Genomic DNA, 9,401 nt, shown 5'->3' on the forward strand with positions numbered 1-9,401 from the left:
AAGTATGGGTTAGAGATTCTCAGTGAGCAAAGAGATAAGTTATTCACGTATAGGTTCTACTCAGTTGAAAAAAGAAGTTGTAATACATCTCTATTCATTAGATTAATGCAAGAAAACATTGGGGTTTTTAGCAGATTTCATTCCCCAGGAAAACTATTGTCTACATGTGTGTTATTTCTTACTGCATGTCTGAATTTTTTGCTCTAAATTGTGAATTAACTTTCTTAGTCAAGTAGAGTAGGTTTGAATCTTGTGATCTTGATTAAAACTTCATAAGAAGTTACAAGTCTACACCATAATTTCTACTGTAAAAAAATACTTTCGTTGGCAATTTTTTGATGATATTGCTCAAGGAAGATTTTCCATCAAAGGAGAATGGAAGATAATCAACTTCTCAATGAGTAGTCCATCTCTTTATCTACATGTTTAGGTCAACCAACAAATAATTCCAACAACTTATGGCCTTATACTTTATTCTTCAACTTGCCTTGAAGAAAGATATCTCTCAGCTTCATATCTACAAATATTATCTTCTTAATATAATTTGGATGAATGTGATATTCTCATTGCAAAATTATACACTTATCATTTCTTTTAGACATAAAAGGAAATCTATCCTCCTTAATTAACATCTCTTTCCACCATGAGGCATATTGACTCTTTAAAATTGGTCTAGAAATGGATAGGGGAGCAGGGAATATCATTTAAAAGAACCAAGTAGGCACATCATAATATCTTCACCAAACATGGGCTTAGCTTTGACAAAAAAGATCATGGTCTCTTAGTTCAACGTTTGTATGGTATTTGGAAATCCTCGTTACTTCATGTTCTATAGGACACCTCTTTCTATACAATTAAGACATATTCACCACAAGAATCATTATAATATCAAATTTCTCTTTTCACTCAATACATAGTTTATTCACATTTCATGGTTTAGATTTTACATTATATTTTGAAGTCCTTCCTACTTCAAGTTCTATAGGACACCTCTCCCTAAGACACACTAAGCAAAAGTAACATTATATCCAATGTCTCTTTTGATTCAATATGCTCAGGCTATTTAAAATCTAGTTGGTTATTGTATTGTACTTGTAGTTCTTATATCTCAAAAAGTCACTAAGAAACACTTACACGACTTCTTCCCTCATTTTTGTGGTCTACTCTTTTTGCAAAATTTTAGATTCTCCCTCTTTATATTTAATGGAGTTATATAAACTTTGATCTCTTGAAGTGTACTTGACATATATTTTTGTTCTCCATAATAAAATTGCTGACTTTTTCCTTATAAAAAACACATTCATATGACATATATTGTATACTAAATTTTTAGAATAACTTAAACAAAATTTTAAATCAAAAACAAAACCAAAATCCTAATATATTAAGAAATAACACGTGCACACACACACACATTAAAAATTTAATTATATTTTTTCATTATTAATATAATGTTAAGACATATTAAATCATTTAAATTATTTTTAATAAAATTAACTTAGAAATTATTTTAATGTAATATTAATTTTTACATAAAATATTTAGTAGTTGCGTTGAGAGACACTCAATAACCCAATATAATAACCTAGTATGAGGGAGATATTGTAGTGTCAATGTAAAAAATTTAATGTCAAATTAATATTTAGGAGAGGGATACGCTATAGTGTTCCTAAATGAGTGTAAACATTTAAATATTGTCTCAATAAAATTTTCTTTCAAATATTATATATGTCTATATTAGGTTTATAATTCACATAACAATTATTTATATCAGAAGGATTAATATAAATAAATAAATATATACTCTTGTAAATAAATATATTTACCTAAAGTTACCACCTACCTTAATTTAATGAATTCTTTCCACCAAATAAATCGACACAAAAGGGCAAAGGAAATGATAATTAAAGAGCATGAAAAATAGATAAAACAAAAAGGTGAATATTAATTTAGAGCATATGAACAAAGAATACAATATTCAACCAACTTAGGCATAGTACACGATTAAAAAGAAAATCCTATGAAAAAAACATGTTTAAAATAGATATATGCCCAAGCTCAACTTGCAACTCTCGTTGATATGAATATTTCACATCGAAAATTTCATAACAGGATTTTTCAATTAGCTCAAGTTCAAATATGTCAATCATGTGAGTAGTCATGTGTTGGAATTTGAATATTTAATACAAATACAAGCCCAATGTGCATAAGTTTTAGAAGAGAAATAACTCATCAGATTAATCATGGACATATTTAACATATTTAAAATGACTATATTAATCATATGTTAGAAAACATTTGTGTGGTTTTTCACCACTAAAACTAGCCTAGATCCATCTTAAATTTGGATCTATCAAACCTCAAAAGGGATCAAATATTTCAAGGTGAAAACCTTCCCTCAAGTTTTGCACTAAAAACAATGCTTGCACGTCAAGGGATTTGATCCCTCTAGGTGTTTCATAGATCTAGATTCAAGATGGATCTAGGTTGACCTATATATTCATATTCAATGGAATGAAGATAATGCAATTTTAAAAATGATAAGCAAACTTTGTATAATTGTTTATTGAAAATTTATTTTTATATCGTATTTGCAATTTATCATAAGTTTGAATAATTATGTCAACAATAAAATTATATATTAAATTAAATTTGATAAACGAGATATATTAATGATATTAATTTATTAATTTAAAAGAGAAAGTAAAGAAATTGGCCTTTCAATCACTCCTCAATTGAAGGGTTTGTATTTCCAAGATGTCTAAAACTAAGTTCCTCAATTCTAGAGATCGAATGCCTTGATATATTGTATCACACAAGTTAGCAATTTGATTGGAGCATGTTGGCCTGATGTGTTGAAGGTTTGACACCATTTGGTGGTAGATGAGAGGACATAATTCCCCTTTTTCCTCATGTCATGTTGGAGTATAAATCCTCCCTTGATTCAACCTACATGGAGTATGGGTTAATGTAGCATGTAGATATCCATAAAATCATGGAACCAATAAACAAAATAATACATAAAACACACTTCATAATTAAACATGTTTCCTTCAACAATTAATTGCACAATACATGTACTATTCATAACCAAAGAGAGGTTTATTACGTATCAATTGGGTCAATATGTCTCAAAGGTAGGCCCCATGATCTACAATGGAGAGGACAATCAATGAACATGGATTTAAACATTTCAAGAAATAAAGGAATCCATTTGCAGTTGAATACATAATAAGCATAAACAACCAAAATAATTGTTTTAACTATAATATATGGAAGGTATGGAAGGTATTTTGTACTTTGAGACCAACCAGTCTTTCTCCCAATGCAAAGTTGTCCATGTTCTTCATGAATCATTATAGTTTCTAACATGGTTGCATTTATCCTTGAGAACATCAAAAAATTTCATTTAATGGTTATGTCCCAAATGCTTTAGACTCATCTTTATAATGTTGCTAACATTAAGTGACCTACTAATATTTGACAGGGGCAAGGAACTTAAGGAGTGCAAATATAATATTCTCACCATTAGGAAATTTTTGAATTAGGTAAAACTCTCAAGTAGACTTAACCATTTCTCCAAAGAATTTGTGTCTATATTTGCTTCAATTAAAGGAATGTAAAATTTAAATTGTGCCTTGAAGGGCATCATACCTCCAAAGTAATTGGTTGTCAAAGGTTCCTCCATCACCTTTTGGATTTTTTAAAAGATTTGGGTGAAATTATCTATCCTCTTATTCCTTTGTCACTCAAGGCTTCCTTGATAAATATCTTGATAGGATCTCTTGGATTTTCATCATTCTCTTCAACCATGGGAAAAAACTAGGGTTAGGAAAGGAAGTCTTCAACAATATTATTTAGTTTAAGGCCCACCTCCTTATATTGTAATTTCATTAGGGATATGAATGTGTTGAAAGTGTTGGACCTACCAAAATTCAAAGGGGTCTCCCAAATATGTGGTCCCAATTAGACCTCACATTATTTGGGATAGGAGCCGCATCCAAAGTACAACTTGGTTACCATTTTCTTAAAGGTTTGTCTTGGCTCTAACTGTCAGCAACAGAGAGGAATGGAAATGTTCCTTCAAAAATAAAGTATGTATGTATGGTAAGTGTTTGGTTGTAGATGTCTTGAGGTTCGTCTACCGCAGTGGGGAAAGGAAGGTGAGCCTCTAATAGAGAGGTAGTGGTACCACTCTAGTAAAGACACTCGTGAACATGAGAGATCTGTATAACATCCAACAAAATAGTCCATAAAGATGTGATGTTGATTGCAACCATTACAACACATTCTCCATATAATAAGAACTAAAATAACCAAAATAGTTTAACTACTTTAGTATAGGTGAAAAAAAACAAGAACTATAAACATTCGCATAACAATCTCATAAATATTCATAATCCATGCATGAAGAATGTGTTGGCCATCATGCTTCATATATTAAGTAAAATTACCAAGACACATGTATACAATGAACGCCACTAGCTCCAATAGTGGAGTGTTGGAGCCATTACTTGCTCCCCAAAAGAACTAGCTTCTCTATGATGCCTTGTGGGAGGAGAAAAGGTGAAATTCCTTTGCTTGTAAAATGAGGGTGTATATATAACCAATGGGGTTATCCTTCACTTTCCTTCTGACTCTTTGACTACCCTCATGATTGTTTCACTTCCCTACGACTTTTCGGCTTTTACATGACTCTTCATATTTTGTTAATGTCCTTTGGAATTCCACTTTACAATACATTTTCAAATAAGAATTTACATAATCCAAAAAATGATGTGGCATATGATGACTCATGACATGACATGACACTAATGACATGGACTACATGATGACATGACAACCTCAAGTCATTCTTTTTTCTTCTTTATATGCATCTTCTTGAGAATGATATTTTGTCCACCTCCAAATGGCTTAGAGATGAGGAGTCTTCAATGTTATCAAGTCTTGAGTTGCAGTCAAAAAATGAGGTCCCTTTGCATTTTCCTAATTGATCAACTTGCATCTTTAGCTACAAAGTGTCTTCTAGAATGTTCTCCTTCTCCATATCTTTCGTCATCATCCTATCATAACATGATAGAGTTCATTGTTCTGCAATTCACTCATGACAAGACGACATCAGTTAGATAAACCCCTAGTTTAAGATGTTGCATGATGATCCACTGACGGAGCCGAAACCAGGTGGCAGGCTGAGGGAGAGGCTCAGTGACTGCACACTTGTGCAACTCATGTATTCAATGGTCAAGTCTGAGCCTTGAAACTAAATAATGTGTAGTCCTGGATGGACTGGACTTGGTGATTACAAAATTGGGGAGCTTAAGGAGCCAGGTTGAGGGCTTGATGACTTAAGTTTCCCACTGTGTAGTGCTGGAAGGGCAGGTAGGCCAGGTGACTATGAAATTATGCAGTTCAAGAGCTCAAGGGTTGGGCTCGGGGACTAAGACTGTGATATGTGAAGTTCATGCCCAGCTAAAGAGATGGATTGTGCAGTTTTGGAGCTCAAGGCTCAGGCTTGAGCACTGAGACTATGCAATGCGTAGTTGAGGCTTGGATGAAAAGATGGATTGCATAGTTTTGGAGTTCAAGGGTCGGGCTTGAGCACTGAGACTACACAGTGCGCAGTCTTGGGAGGACATAATTATTCATTATGAAGTTCGAAGAGGCAAGTTTGATGTTTGAGGGCCGATACTGTGCAATGCGTAGTTCAAGAGGGTCGGATGAGGCTAAGTTGCTTGGTCAGGGAGTTTTCTAAATTTGACTATGTGTGGAATCATGAAGCTGATGTGAACAGTGACAAGAATTGATTATGATCACACACATAGAACACTTAACGACATAACATAGATCATCCAGAACACATGAACAACATACTTCCCTCAGTGTGACAAATTTGCAACGATAAGTGTGACACCAAAGACACTTTGCGATGACCGTGACGACACTTGTACAACAATGCTTAAAACTTTGGAAATGAGTGTGATGCATGTTTACATCGTAATACCAACTCATTTACCCAAATATTACCCCTTGAAACCACCAAAACTAGCTTTCATGCGATGTGAGACACTTGACATGCAAAAAGATGACACTTATATTTTCTTGCTAATGGGACAAAACACTTATAGAAAACACATATAACAAGTCCTAATTCTTACAACAAAAATATGCAAGGTTAAAGGTAGGCTTTGAAATTTGGGTGTCGGCCAAAATTTTTGAGGGTGTTGTAGTAGTAACAACACTTGGAAACACTCTAGTATAATTCCATCTTCTATGTCTAGGTTTATTATTTTATACAGGGTTTAGTTCTTCGGGGAGTATTGATTTATCATGTAGATCAATTTGGTTTTCCCACTTACCCTGTGAATAAACATATTCCCCTTTGTCCCTTCTCAGTTGAACATAAACATAAGATCAATAATATCACAATGTTTCGAATTAAGGGTAGTATAGTTCACGAGATTTATATTTTCAGAGTATAGTTTTTCATCTCTAGTGTTGGTTTGTTGCCAACAGATCTGGACAGTACCCCGACAGAGTCACTATAGGAACACAAACATTTCTTTACTGCCAGTGAGCTTGGACAGTACCCCAATGAAGTTTTTTGATTCACCTCTCCACACATGAAACATTTCTCTTATTTCTCCTTTATTTATATATTTGTATAGGATTTTTCATAGGCATTTATTCATTTCGAGGGTGGAAGAGGGATCTTGACTTATTCAGAGCACGAGAGGTTGTTCCTTCAAATAAGCATATAAAGACATCTAATTTAGGCTTGCTCATTTAGATTTTTCCCATTGTCCTCTTTTACTTGATTGGATAAGCGTGAAAACACAGAAAAATAAAGAACCGAGTATGGGCATAAGGTTTCAAGAATAGAAGCATGCATCATGGTTCGACATAAAACTCTTCTTACAGAAGGATCATATTTTCTGCCAAAAAATCATTAACCAAAAGACATAACCAAAACAAAGGAGGACAGAAGGTTGGCCAAATGTTATAGTGTCACAAGACTCTTTTCAACTTAGCCACACACAAAGAAGCCAAAGAACACGTTCACACATGATGCTTATTTACATGAATGAAAACAAAATGCAAGACCAAACAAACAAAGAAATAAGAAAACAAACTATATACATAGGGTAGGGCACAACCCTAGACCATCATTGAAAATACTGTTTTAAATATTTTCCATTATCAAGAAGAGAGTCAATCCTCCCTTCTAAAGATTGAAGATGATATGCATGTTGGTTGAGCTTCTCGTGCACTATGAACAGTCTGATCCATAGGGATTGTAACTTAGTATGTTTCCCTTTGTCTTCATGGGCTTTGTCCCACTTCAAGACTAGGTCACCCACACTAAATTCATTTTTCCCTGTAGACTTCTTGTCAAACCACCTCTTGATACGATAAGCATGGCCTGCCATGGGATTCTTATGAAAGTTCAAGGGAAGATAAATAGATGTTTGGGGGTAGGATGGCTTATTTTCCACACCAAGAAGTAGGGAGACATATTCGTAGAAGGTTTAGGCATGACTGGGTCAACCTTTAAGGAATTCACCAAAGCAGAGTGTCAGTTCCTTTGTTAAAATAAAACAATCTTCTTAATGATGCAGATGAGGTTCTTATTGGTAGACCCAACAAGACCATTTCCCTGCGAATAGTAATTATCGTAATTTTTTAATACAATACCATTTTACAATGCAAAATCATATAATATTAATGATTAAAGTATGTTGCATTGTCAAAATCAAGTGAAGTTTGAACACAAAACCTTGAAATGATAGTATGTTTGAGGAAGTTGATGACATCCTGATCAATCACTTGCTTGAGTGGAACTGATTTTGTCCACCATGTGAAGTAATATTTGGTAGTGATAATATAGTGGTGTTGCTTCAATGAGTGTGGAAAAATCTCATCAATGACATCTAGACCCTATTGTTAAAATGGTTCTTATACATTGATCGGACACAATAGGGTGGCTAACTTCTTTCCTCAACCAACACACTTCTGACAGACTAGGAACTTGTAGGTGTATGTGTGAGCATATTTAAATAATGTGGGAAAATAAAAACTGGCCCCTGTGACTTTGTGTACTATAATGTCTCCTAAAAATTGTCCTTTGGCTGGTCCATCATGGAGATCATGCAACATTTTCTCTTAATCATGTGCTTCTAAGCATCTGAGAAATACTCCATTATGGTGCTTTCTAAAAAGCACCCCATGCACCAATTGGTAAGATAATGCTTTCAATCTGACTGCCCTCTTCTATCATTTGAATAAGCGAGAGGGAAAAGTGCCATTCTCGATATATTGGCACACATCTACGTACCAAGAGTCTGAGGCAGTAGTGGGTGTATCTCACTCAACATTGTAAATCTCAATTTCTTGCTCCCACTTGGATGGATCATCTGTTGTTGCATTCACCACTTCTGTCGCTAGCTGACATAGACCATGACCCTTAATAGTGTGAACTGGCTTGAATACTAGATCGTAATCTTGTGAACTGGTCATCCAATTCACTCTTCTCTCACCCAACTGTGGTTGGACAAACAACAATTTGACAGCTAGGTGCGGAACAAAGATAATACAATGTTTTTTTGGAAGATAGGGCTGAAATCGCTACACCGCATTATGGAATACATATGCCTAGTATTTATCGATGATAGGATAGTTAAGTTCAAGTCCTTGGAGGCTATCACTCATAAAATATATGGGTCGCTCATTGTTCTAATCATCCTTCTGTGTAAGGATGGTGGAAAGAGAAGTATCAAAAGCAAATGTGTAGAGCAGAAAATCTGTTGAAATATGGGTTGTACAAGGTTAGTGCTTTTGCGATAGCTTTCTTAATATGGGAAAAATCATTCTTATCCCTTTTTTCCCACTTGTAAATTTCATTCTTCCTCACCATCTCCTGCATAGGTTTCACAATTTGAGCATAGTCAGAGATGAAATTGCGAAGAAATTTTATCTTCCCCAGGAAGGACTGCATAGATTTCTTGTTCGCTAGGAAGGGATTCTACGTAATAGCCCTGACCCTTTCAGTGCCTACTTTAATACCACTTTTCACTATGATATGGCCCAAGAGGTTTCCCTTAGACATTGAAAAAATGCTCTTATTTGGATTGAGAGATATCCCATATTTTCAACATTGCTCAAATATTTGCTTCAAGTGATGTAGGTGGTCAGATCTCTTCTTTGAAAACACTGTGACATCATCAAGATACACCACCACGCTCTGAACATTAAGTCCATAAAATTTGATTTCCATCGCACATTCAAAGGTTGCACCAACATTAGATGGCCCAAAGGGTATTATTCTACATGTGAATGTGCCCCACTTCATACGAAAAATACTTTTAAGTCATTCAGGCTCTGAGACCAAAACCTAGTTGTAGTCC

Source organism: Pinus tabuliformis, chromosome 8 (genome assembly GCF_031772625.1).
Source record: "Pinus tabuliformis cultivar Carrire ecotype Pingquan chromosome 8, CPIR1, whole genome shotgun sequence".
Taxonomy (NCBI): domain Eukaryota; kingdom Viridiplantae; phylum Streptophyta; class Pinopsida; order Pinales; family Pinaceae; genus Pinus; species Pinus tabuliformis.